Source organism: Oncorhynchus nerka, linkage group LG22 (assembly GCF_034236695.1).
Source record: "Oncorhynchus nerka isolate Pitt River linkage group LG22, Oner_Uvic_2.0, whole genome shotgun sequence".
In the NCBI taxonomy this organism is placed as follows: domain Eukaryota; kingdom Metazoa; phylum Chordata; class Actinopteri; order Salmoniformes; family Salmonidae; genus Oncorhynchus; species Oncorhynchus nerka.
In genome coordinates this window covers 25,901,008-25,920,965 of record NC_088417.1, presented here as the reverse complement: position 1 = coordinate 25,920,965, position 19,958 = coordinate 25,901,008, and the positions used below count along the sequence as shown (strand labels likewise).

The window sequence follows — 19,958 nt, the reverse complement described above, 5'->3', positions numbered from 1 at the left end:
ACTCTATTGGAGGGATGCAACACCATTCTTCCACAAGAAATTCCATCATTTGGTGTTTTGTTGATGGTGGTGGAAAATGTTGTCTTAGGCGCATCTCCAGAATTTCCCAGAAGTGTCATTTGGGTTGAGATCTGGTGACTGAGATGGCCATGGCATATGGCTTACATCGTTTTCATGTTTGTCAAACCATTCAGTGACCCCTCGTTCCCTGTGGATGGGGACATTGTTATCGTATGGGGGCATAGCCATGGTAGCCAAAAATAATGGCCAAATGAATGGCATGCCCAGCATTTTTATACATAACCCTAAGCATGATGGGATGTTAATTGCTTAATTAACTCAGGAACCACACATGTGTGGAAGCACCTCCATTCAATATACTTTGTAATCCTCATTTACTCAAGTGTTTCCTTTATTTTGGCAGTTACCTGTATATAAATATATAGATAAATAAATAAATATATATATATATTATTCCCACAACAGGCGTAATAAATTCAGAATCCCATATATATTCTGCAGGTCTCACACACTCTCAGTAACGGGAACATATGTGATGGATTTCCATTTATTCTCCCCTCAAGAGAGGAGAAAGTTATCTTTACATGTCATTCTCTCACGGACCACAGTGCATTTATAATCACTGCAGTCTCTTACCGCTTCCCGTAAGTACACACTGGCATGGCAATGACGTCCTGGTGTGTGTGAGATACACCCGAAATGAAAGTACATCAATGTCAATTTTCTAAATGGATTTCACTGTTGAAAATGTCATCTTGGTGTTGGGTGCTTACGCTATCGTTTTCCATATGCACTCATTCTCTTCTGCAGGTAGTCAGTCATTCACAAAGACACAGAGAGTCTTGGTGGACTAAAACGTAGTGTTTTTAGCATTGTGGAATTAGCAGCACGCAAGAGATAACCACTTGAAAGTTAACTCGTTGCTTTGAGGACTATAGCGCAGTTTGCGTCTTTTGTAAAGGGGTGTATAGGTATTTAATTTAAAAAAGGGCCTCCTCTTCATTTGGGATCTTTGAATTTGAAAATCACAGCTGGCGGTCTTCATTTACCAACACACAGGCGTTAAAAGATGAATAAATGTTGGGTTTTATTGTGTGTGTTTGGTGTTTGTGTGTGTGTGTACTAACACATTGAAGAGTTTAACAGAACAAATAGCACTTTTCAAGTTTTCAAGTGCTCTTTAGATAAATAGCGTGAGGTTCCAAGATAGTAGTTACGTGAGGAATAAAAATAGACAGTTACCATCAGCTGAGAGATGAGAGTAGGGAGAAAGAGGGGGAAGAGAGAGAGAGAGAGAGAGAGAGAGAGAGAGAGGGAGAGAGAGAGAGAGAGAGAGAGGGAGAGAGAGGGAGAGCGAGAGAGAGAGCGAGAGAGAGAGAGGGAGAAAGAGGGAGAGAGAGAGAGAGAGGCAGAGAGAGAGAGAGAGAGAGAGAGAGGGAGAGAGAGAGAGAGAGAGAGAGAGAGAGAGAGAGAGTAGGGGCTATGAAAAGATATGCCCAGTGACAGAAGAGCTAATATCTTGTGTGCAGGGGCTTTGGAAAGTGAATTATTCAATATGTTTAGTAGCTAATGTGTTTTATTCATAGGATACATAATTCAGACAGACATCTCAGAGGCACGTTTGAAACCGCTGACTCCATGACAGACTCCCAAGGTTGCCTTTAAAATGGCTGGCCTCCTTCAGCTCGGGGTCAGCATCAAAACTGGGTCATTTTCCCCTCTCCCTTAAGGTATTGAGCGCCCAGATTGATTCAATTTGACCCCTTATGTAATCCGCATTTGTCCAGAATTGGACAGAGCAGTATTGCAGTTGTTCTGGAGGACTTTTTTTTGTGTGTGTCTGTGTGTGGGTGTGTGTGAAAAGGCTATTCTATGACAATCACCCGTGCTTCATTTCATAGCCAGTGGTTCAATAATCTCATTCTATTCCTGGCCATGGAGAGAGGGACGTTTTGAAACCAAGTGAATCATTATTAGCCTGTATGCGTCTTTTAACAGTCCAATGATCTTTCATTGCATTAACATTAGCATTAGCTCAGTTATTTCTACTGCAAACAGCAACGCTGGCTGTCAGAGTGATACCACTGGAGTCTTTCAATTAAACAAGCTCATGTCACTCAGCATTATCAGAATATGAATCATCTCTCTTCAGGGCTGTTCATTCTCTGCAGTCGGTTGACATTTACTTGGCAGTATCAGGACTCTGTAAATCAATGTTTGAGCAATTACTGGTGAAATAGCTGAAACTGCAATGCCGATACACTGCTAGCTGCAACTCAGGTGCCGATACACTGCTTATGATGCCAATAGACGTTTTCATTATGAGTATGATCACTCTGTATTTGGGTAATGACTATTAGCATCAAGCTATCAGAGAATTAAATCACTGTTAATTGATTGGGGCTTGTGCAGCTGGCAGCAGCAGGGTCTAGGCCTCTGGTTCCAGGGCCTACATGTCTGCTTCTTGTGTGATTGTGGAGGTATCAGGCATCACATCTGCCTGCAAACACACAGAGAGAGAGAGAGAGAGACTGACAGACAGACAGACATCATGTGTGGTGCTCTGCTCATAAGAGCTTGCTGATCCCAGATTCCGCTCCCCATCCCGGGGGCCAGCGATGCAGGTAGACAGCCAGTGTGTGTGTGTGTGTGTGTGTGTGTGTGTGTTTGTGTAATGTGATGCAGGGAGACAGCAGCCCCATCATCTACTCCGAGAGGCCTTTTATTCCGCTCACAGTCCAGTGACCTTTGCCGGAGCAATAACTTGACCCCTGGTGAACTATTTCACACAGCTCTGCCATGATATTAGATATCTCAGTCCCCTCTGGTTATGAATTGCCTGCGACAGCTAAGAAAGAGCAGGGAGTCTGCGGAGGTGGAGGTGGCGCCTCAGTCACACCTCTCTGGAGGGGCTTGAAGGTGAGGAGTGTTCAGGAGAGGTTTCAGGGTTTTATTGGATACTTAGGGCTTTATTTGATATTCAGAGGGAATGAAGTGCTCTGAACACCTCCTTAGTAGGGCTGCAAAATTCTGGTAAATTCCCAGGTTTCCAAAAATCCTGGTTAGAGGAATCTGGATTTCCTGCTTATTCCCTACTGATTCTGGGAATCATCCAAGTGGGATATCTGTAGTCTGTGGTATCTCAAAGTAAGTAAGGGTAACCATGATCAAGTATTTTGTATGTTTCTTGAGGTATAACTTTACATTATTTTTCCTGCAACACGGCCAATTGATCTCCATCTTATTTGTGTTGCTTACGGAAAATTGTAAACACATGTTCCTTAAAGAAAATGTTCCTGCATGTGTGTGTGTGTGTGGTTGTCTAGGTGTGTGTTCCCTCCCTCAGTTGACAACCAGGAAGTGCTGATGATGGTTGGAACCTGACTCCTAATGTGCTGTGATGAATTTCATAGCCAATCAAATCTAAATTAGGAAACAAAGACAGAGATGACTAAAACGTCCTCCTGCACCGGCCAGGCACCGGCCAGCCTAACTTTATAACTTGTAAGTAAAGTTATTCCTAGGCGACACTCAGGCATCCCACTAATGTAATATGTTCTTTATTATGGGGATACATGCTACAGTATGCTGTGCCCTTTCTTTCTAATGGGATTGGGGCAGTAGACGGACACTAGAGCAGGGCGGCAGGTAGCCTAGTGGTTAGAGTGTTGGGCCAGTAACCGGAATCCCTGAGCTGACAAGGTAAAAATCTGTCCTTCTTCCCCTGAACAAGGCAGCTAGCCCACCGTCATTGTAAATAAGAATTTGTTCTTAACTGACTTGCCTAGTTCAATAAAGGTTAAATACAAGTAAAAGAGCAGGGAAAGCAATCCAACATTGCGAGGCTCTGTCTCTGTTTGACATGTACAATAACTTGGAGGATCATTAAGCAATTAATTCAGTCAGTCAGCAACTCTAATATCTGAGAGATAACATCTGAAAATATCCGTGGCCTTATTTAAACACAGACAATCATGATGTGAAAGCGTCTAGACCTGACTAAAGCATTGTGTTAACCAATAAAGACAGAGTAGGGCTGCTCTGCTGGGTTGTATGAGGATATACAACGGTGACCTTTCTCTAAGCTGATCATGGTTACCCAGCTCTTCAGTCAGACAGGGGATGTTTTAACTCCGCTACCCCCCTGGGCGCCCTGCCATCGCTCAAGAGGCTCACACATGACATTTCCTGGAGAAACGAGCGTGCTGTCAACAACAATACACCTTTTTCATATTTAAATGTGCAGCTAGACTGAACGCAAGGAGAGTGAGAGAGGGAGAGAGAGAGGAGAGAGAGAACGAGAGGGAGAGAGAGAGAGAGAGAGAGAGAGAAAAAGAGACAGTTTACCGAGGCCTACAGTGTTGTTCTCAGACAAACGGTGACATTCGGTTTAATCAAATCGTTTATTCATGTGATTTTCATGAGGGGAAAGATTGGAAAACAAGACACACAAAGCAGCTTTTCAAAAAGTGCTGACATCCTTAAACGAAGCTGGACTCTGGTTGGAAAATATGAGCATTTTAACAGCATTGAAAAAACAAATGACTTATTCAATAGAACTGCTGAACATCAGAAGGGTATTAGGTAGAAATGATCCATTTATGTGTTTTCTCTTTCATCTCCGTCAGTCTGAACCAAATCCGTGGCCTGTTGAAACGCTTTTACTGAAGCCAACACCTTGAAGTGAACAACATGTTTGTTTCATTTCCCTGTTAGAGTCGGTAGTTAGTCGTGGTTGGATTCAGGATCACTATCTAGAAAACCCTGAACGAAGCAGATGATGACGTCATCATGTAAGTTCCTTTGTACGGTACACAATTCGCATAGAAATCACAACAAAACATGTTTGATTATGTATATCACACGTTATCTTAATCTTAATCCGCACAGTCAAGGACATTTCTCCTTTGAAATTGTTTATTTCTCCCCCCCATCAAACCCTAGAATAAGAAACCAATTATCTTTTATCTGACTGTAGCCACAATGCACGTTGTGCACTAAACATAAGGACATTTTGCCTCGGATTAAGCAGGGCCCGTAATAATGTGAGTGTAATATTTGACCAGGATAAACAATGCAATGTTACACAGGCAGTGACGTTGGTTGGAGGAGTAGGCTACCCACTTCATATTTCAGCGGCGAATGCAGGAAGCTCGGCCATAAACTTTGCATGAGGCACAAGGCGGCGGGAGCGGCGGCTAGAGATTCTTATATCGTTTCATTATTTCTCCAGACTCTCCCCATTCAGCTACTAGTCCCTTCTTATCCAGCCGCCCAGGGCAGCCAGGCAGGTTGCAGCGCAACAGAAACCCATTATCAAGGTGATGGAGGAAATTTCCACATATCCAGTTTTAATGGCATGTCACGGCCTAGCCAGCCCAGCCATGCGTGGCCCGGGCACCTCTGAGTCCGACCCAAATTGCCCCCTTTTCCCTATAATGCATTACATTTGACTAGGACCCAGAGGAATAGAGTGCCATCTGGGACAAAGCCTTTGTGTGGTGGTGCGAGACACCTGCTGTATGTAGTGATCACGAGTCCAAATGTACGCACTCAGGAGGGTGAAGAAATTTGGCTTGTCACCCAAAACCCTGACAAACTTTTACAGATGCACAATCGAGAGCATCCTGTCGGGCTTTATCACCGCCTGGTACAACAACTGCACCGCCCTCAACCGTAAGGCTCTCCAGAGGGTGGTGCGGACTGCACAACTCATCACCGTGGGCAAACTACCTGCCCTCCATGAGAGCTACAGCATCCGATGTCACAGGAAGGCCAAAACGATAATCAAGAACAACAACCACCCGGGCCACTGCCTGTTCACACCGCTACCATCCAGAAGGCGAGGTCAGTACAGGTGCATCAAAGCTGGGACAGAGAGACTGAAAAACAGCTTCTATCTCAAGGCCATCAGACTGTTAAACAGCCATCACTGCACAGAGAGGCTGCTGCCTACATTGAGACCCAATCACTGGACACTTTAATAAATGGATCACTAGTCACTTTAAACAATGTCACTTTAAATAATGCCACTTTATTAATGTTTACATATCTTACATTACTCATATCTCATGTATATACTGCATTTTATACCATCTATTGCACCTTGCCTACACCGCTCAGCCATCGCTCATCCATATACTTATATGTACATATTCTCATTCCCCCCTTTAGATTTGTGTGTATTAGGTAGTTGTTGGGGAATTGTTAGATTACTTGTTAGATATTACTGCACTGTTGGAACTAGAAGCGCAAGCATTTTGCTACACTTGCATTAACATCTGCTAACCATGTATATGTGACCAATACAATTTGATTTGACTCTCGGCTTGCATAAAAGTTTCTGCTAAGTGGGATGTTACTGCTGCTACACAGAGTAGCAGTAATGCTGTAAGACACAGGGAACACACACACACACCATGGATTCTGACACACACACACAATGGATTCTGACACACACACACACCATGGTTTCTGACACACACACACTCACCATGAATTCTGGCACACACACACACACACACACACACACACACACACACACACACACACACACACACACACACACCATGGATTCTGACACACACACACACACCATGGATTCTGACACACACACACACTCACCATGGATTCTGGCACACACACACACACACACACACACACACACACACACACACACACACACACACACACCATGGATTCTGACACACACACACACCATGGATTCTGACACACAAACACACACCATGGATTCTGGCACACACACACACACCATGGATTCTGACACACACACCATGGATTCTGACACACACACACACACACGCACACACACACACATCATGGATTCTTCCACAACAAGATGAAAGATGGTGCTTCCTCATTTTGCCCCTCCCATGATGCTCTCTGTCAAATTTTCCTACCCTCTCCCATAATAAGTCAAAGGTTGCGTCACAAATGGTACCCTATTCCCTATCACTGCTTTTGACCAGGGTCCATAGGGCTCTGGTTAAAAGTACAGTATTTATAAAAATAGGGTGCCATTTGTGATGCAGGCAGAGTGATGAGTACAACAGAATCAAACAGCAGATATTTCCCATTATTTCTGCTGTAATGACTTGTCTTGTGTGTTCAACGTCAAATGATATATGTGAGCAGGAGAGATACAAGCAGTGTGATGCCAATCCAAAATGGCTTTCTGTCTCGGAATGAAAAAGACAAGACAGACATTTACTGTACATCCGACTTCTTTAGCATCACTGATTTCTGAAATAACAATTCTTTGTCAGTTTGGAAATACTTTTATATCCAATGGATTAGTCCTGGAATTAGCATAGAGATTCCTAGTCAGAATCAGCCATGGAGGGCCTTGCTATTGACTAGCTAAAAACCCCACATTGTCTCGACGGTAATATGCTCAGCACTTTCCTCCCAATGGAATAGAGGACTCATGAATAATACCAGCTAACCATTTGGTTAAACTCTCAGTTTGATTTCTATGTCACAGGGATTTTTTAAATGTATTTGATTTGACTAAGGTTTTACTTTCTCCCCCTTTCTAATGCAATGCGAGCCCAAATCCCTCTTGTGGTAATAGGGCTTTTGTTACGTTTCACAGTTCATCACGCATGGAAAATGATGGTCTGAAACTCCCTCTGTGTATGGCTTCTAAGAATAGCGGTAATACAGTCGTGGCCTTCTGAAGCAGGGCTCAGGGATCCATTGACTGTTAATTGCTGTTACTGCCTCTGAGGCGGACATCCCCTCTGCGTTAACAGGCCCGCCACACTCGCTCTACTCTGCGCTGCTGGAGGACGGCAATACTGGCTTTCACTATCTAACACTTGTCAGGCCACAGACAACACACACGTACACACAGATACACAAACACACAGACACACACACACACACAGACACACAATGGCAATGAGTTGGCTTATCAGAGTAAAGAGAGGGAGGAACAAGATGTCTCACTGATGGATGTAAATATGACATGGGCTTATACAATACTTCTGTTTATTACTATGGGGATGGATGTTACATAGCTAATGGGATATGGAGGGTATTTGGACATGCATGTTAAGTGGAAGAGCCACTCATCACATCCCTCATCCAGATCAATGACAAGGGGTCACAGGGTGCAGAGTACAGAGACACAGGCAGGGGAGAAAGAGAGGCGAGGTTGAGAGAGAGGGGGGGGGGATGGTAGGGGTTGACTGGGCGAATGAGAGAGAAGAGAGCAGGGGTGCTTTTTTCCCTTTCCATTCCAACCAGGCAGCCTTTCCATCGCAAACACATGAGCTACCTATTGGAGGAAGCGTGTTTGTGTGTGTGTGTGTGTGTGTGTGTGTGTGTGTGTGTGTGTGTGTGTGTGTGTGTGTGTGTGTGTGTGTGTGTGTGTGTGTGTGTGTGTGTGTGTGTGTGTGAGAGAGTGCACACTGCGTGCCCAGGGTTGGGTTCAATTCCGTCTAAATTCCAGTTCCTTCAGGAAGTACACTGACATTCCAATTCGAGTTCTCTTCAATGGTTTTCAGTGAGAAAAATGTGGTTTTTGGTTTACTTTGTGAATTGATTGGAATTAAAATATAATTGACCCCAAACATTGTGCATGTGTTATTTGTTAGTTTTAAGTGTGTGTGTGTGTGTGTGTGTGTGTGTGTGTGTGTGTGTGTGTGTGTGTGTGTGTGTGTGTGTGTGTGTGTGTGTGTGTGTGTGTCGTGCGTGTGTGTGTGTGTGTTTGTGTGCGTGTGTGTTCATGGGTAAACTGTTAATGGGTGTGTGTGGTTCCTGGATGTCAAAACAAGCCCATTTACTAAATGGATGCCCCAAAAAACAGCCAGGCCAGGTCACTTTGGCCAAGTGAAGGAAGGATCCTATTGATAAACAAATTAATTTCTTTAAATGGGAAGTGGACTGGCTATACGACGTGCCAGGCCAAGGCAATTTCAAGGCAGTGAGGAGAAACACAAGGAGGCTTACCGAATAAACCACATACAGGCTATATTTCCTCCCTGTCTCTCTGAGAGGACAGATGGTGTAGAATTATTAGCTCTATCCATCTTCAAGGAGAAGAGAGAAACCGAGAGGAGCTTTTTTTTTTAGGAAAGAGGTCACTTTGGAAAACTGATGAGGAGGGGTTTTCCTTTCTTGTATTTCTTTGGTGTTTTGTTCTGACGTTGATTCCTCCCCTCGTTGCCGGCCAAAGTCCCTTTCCTCTCGTTCTGCAGTGGCTGATAGAGGAGTGAAGAGAGGCTGGCAGGGGGAAGCAGCTGACAGACAGGCCCTCAGATCACCATGACTGACAGTCCAAATACAATGATCTGTTGTGTCTAGCAGGGCCCGTGCAGGGCAGAGGCAAATATGAAATCAATAGCAATGCTATCAGAAGTGGAAATCAAATGCTGAATACTTCTCTAGACTGGACCTCCAATGGATGATGATGTTTCGCTGAATTTGATCAATTGTTGATGTGTTGTGTTTTCTCCTCTATATTGACATGATCTATCCACAGCTTAGTGAAGTGTACCCAGACTGCACTGTCCTGTCTGTGGGTAGCAGAGGCAGAGGCCTGTGTTGGAGAGTAAAAGATCACAAAAGAGGTGACATATAGTGGCTCGTTTTTTGCTTGAAGGATTTATTTTTTCTATAAAAATGTCATTTTGTATTAGTGTTTTATTACACTGTATGGGTTCATGCACTCTGTAATTGTAAACATCATTTTACACATACACAATTGCTTCATGTTATCATTTCAAAAACAATTATTGCTGCCAACCTGTGTGGGTTTCCATCAGGTAGGTTTGCATCAGTTCCTGGAAGGAAGGCTTGGTCAGTGGTAATCAGTGCACGAGAAGACAAAAAAAGTCTGCTTTGCTTAATTAAAGAGTAGAAAAGCAGGGCAGCTATTAACTTAATTCTGACATAACTCTGCACTTATCGCACTAGCGAGACTCGGAGAACATCTCCACCAATTTAGGAGCGGCCCAGGAGCCAGCCTCTAATGAGTAGTGTACCTGATTAAACATAGAGGGAAGGAGGGAGGGAGGGTTACCATTTATTGTGAAATAAAGCTGAATTAAGCTACAGGGGTGTAGTTCCCATCGTGCTGCCTGCCTGCCTGGGATATTGAGATGGTTAGCATTTTATTACCACAGTCAGGACAGAGTGTAATGGGTAAATTGAGTCTGGACTTGCAGTGTCTGCAGGACTGTGGCCCTATAGGCAAGAGAGGAGATGCATGACCGCCTTCGTCTCGTTCCATCCTCTCAGGGATACTGGCTGACTAGGGCTTTTCTCCCTTTCCTAATTAGCTATTTCTCTTTATTTCCTATGGTTGTCTAATAACTGCCTGGAAGTTTATTAGACCTAACCCAACCTGTGATTCTGTCATTGAATGTAGCCCGCCTTTTCAAAGCGTTGTCATTAGATGTATTATTATTATTACGTTGTTGCTGCCTCTGTTTATCTGCATACCAGAGAATGAATACACATGATAACACACTCTATATACATACACATGGCTTTTGTATTGTAGATACTGTATGTGGTAGTAGAGTAGTGGCCTGGGGGCACACACTTAATGTGTTGTGAACAGTGTAATGTCCTGTAATATTTGTAATTGTATATAACTGCCTTAATGTTGCTGGACCCCAGGAAGAGTAGCTACTGGGGGTCCTTCATAAAGAGCAATGCAAATCAAAAATGAACTGATTTAATAACATACGCTAGGATCTACACATGGAACTAATTTAGTAACATCCGCTAGGATCTACACATTGAACTGATTTAGTAACATCCGCTAGGATCTACACATTGAACTGATTTAGTAACATCCGCTAGGATCTACACATTGAACTGATTTAGTAACATCCGCTAGGATCTACACATTGAACTGATTTAGTAACATACGCTAGGATCTACACATTGAACTGATTTAGTAACATACGCTAGGATCTACACATTGAACTGATTTAGTAACATCCGCTAGGATCTACACATTGAACTGATTTAGTAACATACGCTAGGATCTACACATTGAACTGATTTAGTAACATCCGCTAGGATCTACACATTGAACTGATTTAGTAACATCCGCTAGGATCTACACATTGAACTGATTTAGTAACATCCGCTAGGATCTACACATTGAACTGATTTAGTAACATACGCTAGGATCTACACATGGAACTGATTTAGTAACATACGCTAGGATCTACACATTGAACTGATTTAGTAACATACGCTAGGATCTACACATTGAACTGATTTAGTAACATACGCTAGGATCTACACATTGAACTGATTTAGTAACATCCGCTAGGATCTACACATTGAACTGATTTAGTAACATCCGCTAGGATCTACACACTGAACTGATTTAGTAACATCCGCTAGGATCTACACATGGAACTGATTTAGTAACATCCGCTAGGATCTACACATGGAACTGATTTAGTAACATACGCTAGGATCTACACATGGAACTGATTTAGTAACATCCGCTAGGATCTACACATTGAACTGATTTAGTAACATCCGCTAGGATCTACACATTGAACTGATTTAGTAACATCCGCTAGGATCTACACACTGAACTGATTTAGTAACATACGCTAGGATCTACACATTGCTCTGGGACCCACTGCAAGTTGTTCACTCTCTTTGAAGGCTCTCTTTTAATGCTACTAAATGTTTACTGGATGTGTTCAGTCTCTCAGTCTATGGTTCGGTCTATTCACCACAGCAAAATGGTGTTGCTCTGAGTGACATACACACTATAGTCTATGGTTCAGTCTATTCACCACAACAAAATGGTGTTGCTCTGAGTGACATATACACTATAGTCTATGATTCGGTCTATTCACCACAACAAAATGGTGTTGCTCTGAGTGACATGCACACTATAGTCTATGGTTCGGTCTATTCACCACAACAAAATAGTGTTGCTCTAAGTGACAGAGAGAGAGAGAGGCATGAGTAGTGTGTGTGGAAACTGGCCAAAGTTATAAAGCTGTTGTCGACTGAGGACTCTCCTATCTCGCTACTCCTAAACTCCTCCACAGAGCTTTGTTTTCCATCTCATTTGGCATGGATGGTCGGATGAGGGATATTATGAGTAATTTCCTCTCTTTCTTTCTCCCTCATCCCTCCCTTGTCTTCTATCTCACTCATCCTGTCCTCTCTCTGTCACCACATTTCCCATCGCTTACTGTCTGGCATGGTGTTGTGTTGACAGGACAACTGGCAGTTTAGAATGCTAATTATATCTGGGTTATAGAACCGTAAGAAATGTTCTTCTTGATAGCCATTCTGTAGAATTAGACATCATTACGATGCCAATGATACTAAATCACAAATCATGTTGAAACTACTACACTCATATACAAGCACCCATATAGTCATTAGTAGATGTTGTATTTTAAGTCAGTGATCATTGTAACCACTCATAATCCGTTCTGTGCTTGCTGCTGAGCTACATTTCTCTGCATAGTCATTTAGCAGCTCACCATGAGGTTAGTAGAGCCATTCAATCTCATGGGGCTCATTCATTTCCACTCTTGTCATTTTTAAAGAGCTTCATACGAGACTCTAAACTGTGTGTGAAACAAGGCAACCGCTGTAAAATCACTCTCTATTTGCTGAGGCAGCCAGTCAGTAATTCTGTATTCGTTTTGCATTTGGCTCAAAAATGACTAAGCAATTAGTTTTATTCCCTGTTGAATAAATTACATCCCACTAATAATCCTAATTAGTTCTCCTGATGTAGTGTTCTTTCTCTTCCTGTCTGTCTGAGTGAGAGTGGAGGTGAAATTCATAATGGGTGTCGTCCAGTTTTACCCCCCTCCTACTATCGTTGTAGTGGATTGACCCAAAGTGAATGGATGAATTAGTATGTTGGTGTGAAGGATTTCTTCATGAATTTCTAGACTCCAACTCTGCCACCATTTCAATGCAATTTACCATGGTTTTCTCCTTGCAGTTATACATTAGTTATTTTTTTGTCATTGTCAACATATAAATCACATACAGTCATTTTTAACTATTGTGTCCCTCACCTGTTACAATTGCACTTATTAAAACATAAAGTAAAAGTAATGACATTGAGAACGATCTTATTTTCCTCCAATGATAAGAGACCCCAGTCCTCTCCTGAATCTCCCAGAGACCTGTGTGGTGGTAATGATCACAAGGGCCATTTTCTGGGAGTCTCTAATTTGCTGTGCTGAAGGTGAGGGCCGTCTCCAGGGAGACTCTAATTTGCTGTATTGAAGGTGAGGGCCTTCTCCAGGGAAACTCTAATTTGCTGTATTGAAGGTGAGGGCCATCTCCAGAGAGACTCTAATTTGCTGTATTGAAGGTGAGTGCCTTCTCCAGGGAGACTCTAATTTGCTCTATTGAAGGTGAGGGCCTTCTCCAGGGAGACTCTAATTTGCTGTGCTGAAGGTGAGGGCCGTCTCCAGGGAGACTCTAATTTGCTGTATTGAAGGTGAGTGCCTTCTCCAGGGAGACTCTAATTTGCTGTATTGAAGGTGAGGGCCGTCTCCAGGGAGACTCTAATTTGCTGTGGTGAAGGTGAGGGCCGTCTCCAGGGAGACTCTAATTTGCTGTGGTGAAGGTGAGGGCCGTCTCCAGGGAGACTCTAATTTGCTGTATTGAAGGTGAGGGCCTTCTCCAGGGAGACTCTAATTTGCTGTGCTGAAGGTGAGGGCCGTCTCCAGGGAGACTCTAATTTGCTATGCTGGAGGTGAGGGCCATCTCCACTGAGACTGTAATTCGTTGTATTGAAGGTGAGGGCCATCTCCAGGGAGACTAATTATTTTTATTGAAGGTGAGGGCCATCTCCAGGGAGACTAATTCGTTGTATTGAAGGTGAGGGCCATCTCCAGGGAGACTGTAATTCGTTGTATTGAAGGTGAGGGCCTTCTCCAGGGAGACTCTAATTTGCTATGCTGGAGGTGAGGGCCATCTCCAGGGAGACTGTGATTCGTTGTATTGAATGAAGGTGAGGGCCATCTCCAGGGAGACTAATTATTTTTATTGAAGGTGAGGGCCATCTCCAGGGAGACTAATTATTTTTATTGAAGGTGAGGGCCATCTCCAGGGAGACTAATTATTTTTATTGAAGGTGAGGGCCATCTCCAGGGAGACTAATTATTTTTATTGAAGGTGAGGGCCATCTCCAGGGAGACTAATTCGTTGTATTGAAGGTGAGAGCCATCTCCAGGGAGACTAATTATTTTTATGGAAGGTGAGGGCCATCTCCAGGGAGACTAATTAGTTGTATTGAAGGTGAGGGCCATCTCCAGGGAGACTAATGATTTTTATTGAATGTGAGGGCCATCTCCAGGGAGACTAATTCGTTGTATTGAAGGTGAGGGCCATCTCCAGGGAGACTAATTATTTTTATTGAAGGTGAGGGCCATCTCCAGGGAGACTAATTATTTTTATTGAAGGTGAGGGCCATCTCCAGGGAGACTCTAATTTGCTGTATTGAAGGTGAGGGCCTTCTCCAGGGAGACTCTAATTTGCTCTATTGAAGGTGAGGGCCTTCTCCAGGGAGACTCTAATTTGCTGTGCTGAAGGTGAGGGCCGTCTCCAGGGAGACTCTAATTTGCTGTATTGAAGGTGAGTGCCTTCTCCAGGGAGACTCTAATTTGCTCTATTGAAGGTGAGGGCCTTCTCCAGGGAGACTCTAATTTGCTGTGCTGAAGGTGAGGGCCGTCTCCAGGGAGACTCTAATTTGCTGTATTGAAGGTGAGGGCCGTCTCCAGGGAGACTCTAATTTGCTGTATTGAAGGTGAGGGCCGTCTCCAGGGAGACTCTAATTTGCTGTGGTGAAGGTGAAGGCCGTCTCCAGGGAGACTCTAATTTGCTGTATTGAAGGTGAGGGCCGTCTCCAGGGAGACTCTAATTTGCTGTGGTGAAGGTGAGGGCCGTCTCCAGAGAGACTCTAATTTGCTATGCTGGAGGTGAGGGCCATCTCCACTGAGACTGTAATTCGTTGTATTGAAGGTGAGGGCCATCTCCAGGGAGACTAATTATTTTTATTGAAGGTGAGGGCCATCTCCACTGAGACTGTAATTCGTTGTATTGAAGGTGAGGGCCATCTCCAGGGAGACTAATTATTTTTATTGAAGGTGAGGGCCATCTCCAGGGAGACTAATTCGTTGTATTGAAGGTGAGGGCCATGTCCAGGGAGACTGTAATTCGTTGTATTGAAGGTGAGGGCCTTCTCCAGGGAGACTCTAATTTGCTATGCTGGAGGTGAGGGCCATCTCCAGGGAGACTGTGATTCGTTGTATTGAATGAAGGTGAGGGCCATCTCCAGGGAGACTAATTATTTTTATTGAAGGTGAGGGCCATCTCCAGGGAGACTAATTAGTTGTATTGAAGGTGAGGGCCATCTCCAGGGAGACTAATTATTTTTATTGAAGGTGAGGGCCATCTCCAGGGAGACTAATTCGTTGTATTGAAGGTGAGAGCCATCTCCAGGGAGACTAATTATTTTTATGGAAGGTGAGGGCCATCTCCAGGGAGACTAATTAGTTGTATTGAAGGTGAGGGCCATCTCCAGGGAGACTAATTATTTTTATTGAAGGTGAGGGCCATCTCCAGGGAGACTAATTATTTTTATTGAAGGTGAGGGCCATCTCCAGGGAGACTAATTATTTTTATTGAAGGTGAGGGCCATCTCCAGGGAGACTAATTATTTTTATTGAAGGTGAGGGCCATCTCCAGGGAGACTAATTCGTTGTATTGAAGGTGAGAGCCATCTCCAGGGAGACTAATTATTTTTATGGAAGGTGAGGGCCATCTCCAGGGAGACTAATTAGTTGTATTGAAGGTGAGGGCCATCTCCAGGGAGACTAATTATTTTTATTGAATGTGAGGGCCATCTCCAGGGAGACTAATTCGTTGTATTGAAGGTGAGGGCCATCTCCAGGGAGACTAATTATTTTTATTGAAGGTGAGGGCCATCTCCAGGGAGACTAATTATTTTTATTGAAGGTGAGGGCCATCTCCAGGGAGACTCTAATTTGCTGTATTGAAGGTGAGGGCCTTCTCCAGGGAGACTCTAATTTGCTGTATTGAAGGTGAGTGCCTTCTCCAGGGAGACTCTAATTTGCTGTATTGAAGGTGAGGGCCGTCTCCAGGGAGACTCTAATTTGCTGTGGTGAAGGTGAAGGCCGTCTCCAGGGAGACTCTAATTTGCTGTATTGAAGGTGAGGGCCGTCTCCAGGGAGACTCTAATTTGCTGTGGTGAAGGTGAGGGCCGTCTCCAGGGAGACTCTAATTTGCTGTATTGAAGGTGAGGGCCTTCTCCAGGGAGACTAATTCGTTGTATTGAAGGTGAGGGCCATCTCCAGGGAGACTAATTATTTATATTGAAGGTGAGGGCCGTCTCCAGGGAGACTCTAATTTGCTGTGGTGAAGGTGAGGGCCGTCTCCAGGGAGACTAATTATTTTTATTGAAGGTGAGGGCCATCTCCAGGGAGACTCTAATTTGCTGTATTGAAGGTGAGGGCCTTCTCCAGGGAGACTCTAATTTGCTCTATTGAAGGTGAGGGCCTTCTCCAGGGAGACTCTAATTTGCTGTGCTGAAGGTGAGGGCCGTCTCCAGGGAGACTCTAATTTGCTGTATTGAAGGTGAGTGCCTTCTCCAGGGAGACTCTAATTTGCTGTATTGAAGGTGAGGGCCGTCTCCAGGGAGACTCTAATTTGCTGTGGTGAAGGTGAAGGCCGTCTCCAGGGAGACTCTAATTTGCTGTATTGAAGGTGAGGGCCGTCTCCAGGGAGACTCTAATTTGCTGTGGTGAAGGTGAGGGCCGTCTCCAGAGAGACTCTAATTTGCTATGCTGGAGGTGAGGGCCATCTCCACTGAGACTGTAATTCGTTGTATTGAAGGTGAGGGCCATCTCCAGGGAGACTAATTATTTTTATTGAAGGTGAGGGCCATCTCCACTGAGACTGTAATTCGTTGTATTGAAGGTGAGGGCCATCTCCAGGGAGACTAATTATTTTTATTGAAGGTGAGGGCCATGTCCAGGGAGACTGTAATTCGTTGTATTGAAGGTGAGGGCCTTCTCCAGGGAGACTCTAATTTGCTATGCTGGAGGTGAGGGCCATCTCCAGGGAGACTGTGATTCGTTGTATTGAATGAAGGTGAGGGCCATCTCCAGGGAGACTAATTATTTTTATTGAAGGTGAGGGCCATCTCCAGGGAGACTAATTAGTTGTATTGAAGGTGAGGGCCATCTCCAGGGAGACTAATTATTTTTATTGAAGGTGAGGGCCATCTCCAGGGAGACTAATTCGTTGTATTGAAGGTGAGAGCCATCTCCAGGGAGACTAATTATTTTTATGGAAGGTGAGGGCCATCTCCAGGGAGACTAATTCGTTGTATTGAAGGTGAGGGCCATCTCCAGGGAGACTAATTATTTTTATTGAAGGTGAGGGCCATCTCCAGGGAGACTAATTATTTTTATTGAAGGTGAGGGCCATCTCCAGGGAGACTAATTATTTTTATTGAAGGTGAGGGCCATCTCCAGGGAGACAAATTATTTTTATTGAAGGTGAGGGCCATCTCCAGGGAGACTAATTCGTTGTATTGAAGGTGATTATTTTGAACTCCAGGCTGCTTTCTGAGAATGGATGAAAGAGAACGTGTGTTTGTTTGTGTGTGCGTCTATGTGTGTGTGTGTCTGTGTGTGTGTGTGTGTGTGTGTGTGTCTGTGTGTGTGTGTGTGTGTGTGCGTGTGTGTGTGTGTGTCTGTGTGTGTGTGTGTGTGTGTGTGTGTGTGTGTGTGTGTGTGTGTGTGTGTGTGGGTCTGTGTGTGTGTGTCATTGTGGGTGTCATTGTGGGTGTGTGTGTGTGTGTGGGGGGGTCTGTGTGTGTGTGTCATTGTGTGTGTGTGTGTCGAGCACCATGTGTCCTGACAGCGACACGGCTTTACTCCACAAGGAGATAACACCAGTCCATAATTTCCTCACCCAACCCACAGGCTCTACCTCCCAATCATCCCTGTTGAAACTCGCCATCTAGCTTTCTATCGCTTAACAGGCAGTTCTATGAGTGCTCAAAATGTAGATATAGATGATTCATTATTGACGGTTTGATGATAAAGACAGGACACTTTTTATACAGAGGGAATTTGGATTAAATGTATTTACATTGCCAATTATTGAAGCAGACAGATATAAGAGATTGTTTGCTGAAAGCAGATAATCACACAGAGATAAAACATGTCACCATTTAACTGGCTTGTCCGCTTCTTGTTGTGATGACTGGGGTGATTTTGAAGCACTCCTGTATAATTGGAGCAGGGGAGCAAGAAGGAGGGTTGAGGAAGACATGAGGGCAGGGAAAGAGAGGAGTGGAGTAATCTATATGCAATCATCAATCTGTTGTTGTTGTTGTTGTACTTTCAACACATATTGGTTTAATTTGGAGCAGGAAGTAGATTGGCTGACTGCTCAAACTAGGTGTCAGACAGAGCTGTGCTGACAGCGTCCTGCACACCTCACAAGAACCTCTCCTCAGCCAGTTGGATGTTGGCACATCCCAGGCAGGAAGAAGGCATGCAGCAGGGGGGTACTGGCAGTGCCTGCTGGGCCGTGTAGGCGGATGGTAGCGTATAGTAGCATACGTCTGGCATGGTGTTTGTCATAATTAGAACATTATCATAGTAGTGGTAGTCAACACTGTTATTAGTTATCAGGATAAGGTAAGACCCAAATGCATACTATGTCGAAGTAACAATGTTTATTACTGCAGCAGAGGCAAAGGTACAGGACGGCAGGCAGTCTTAGGGTCAGGTCAGGCAGAGGTCGGAAATCCAGACAGGGGCAAAGGTACAGGACGGCAGGCAGGCTCAGGGTCAGGGGCAGGCAGAGTGGTCAGGCGGGCGGGTTCAGGGTCAGGACAGGCAAGGGTCAAAAACCAGGAGGGCAAGAAAAAGAGAGGCTGGTAAAAGAGCTGACAGGAGAAACGCTGGTAAGCTTGACAAACAAGACTAACTGGCAACAGACAAACAGAGAACACAGGTATAAATACACAGGGGATAATGGTGAAGAGGGGTGGAGGGGGGTGGAGACAATCACAAAGACAGGTGAAACATATCAGGGCGTGACAGTACCCCCCTAGGGACGCCACCTGGCATCCTACCTGGGCGCATACCTGGTTGACCGGGGTGCCGGCGGTGGAAGTCGGCGATGAGGGCTGGGTACAGGATGTCTCTAGCGGGGACCCAGCACCTCTCCTCCGGGCCATAACCCTCCCAGTCAACCAGGTACTGGAAACCCCTGTCCCGTAGTCAAACCCTCAGGAGGCGTATCACCATGTACCCCGGATGGCCATCGACGACACGGGGAGGAGGGGTGTGCCTGGAAATGGAAGACAAGGGACTGTGAGACATGGGCTTGATAATGACAAATGAAGGTGGGGTGTACATGAATGGTACAGGGCAACAGAAGACGAACAGCAGAGGGGCTGTGGGGAAAGGGACGATAAACTGGGTGGACAGTTTGCGAGACCACCCGGAGGGGCAGAACCCGGGTGGAGAGCCATACCTTCTGCCCGAGACGATACCGGGGAGCCGGGGTCCGATGGCGATCCGCTTGTCGTCGATACCTGGAGGTGGTCTTGAGGAGGGCCAACCGGGCTCTCCTCCAGGTACGACGACAGTGACGGACAAACATCTGGGCAGAAGGTATGTCGCCCTCCTCTTCCTGCTCAGGGAAGAGTGGGGGCTGATACCCCAGGGAACACTCAAAAGAACACTCTGCCGGTGGCAGAGCAAGGAAGGGTGTTGCGGGCATATTCGACCCACACAAGCTGCTGGCTCCAGGTGGTGGGGTTGGTTGAGACCAGGCAGCGCAGGGTGGTCTCGAGGTCCTTGTTTGCTCGCTCCATCTGGCCATTGGACTGGGGGTGGAACCCG

At 45.0% G+C, this 19,958-nt stretch overlaps 1 protein-coding gene across 2 annotated transcripts in view; it reads left to right on the top strand.

The window, feature by feature from the left end:
* Window positions 1–19,958, top strand: part of ntng1a (netrin g1a) — a 287,611-nt gene that overhangs the window by 18,140 nt on the left and 249,513 nt on the right. The window lies entirely within an intron of this gene.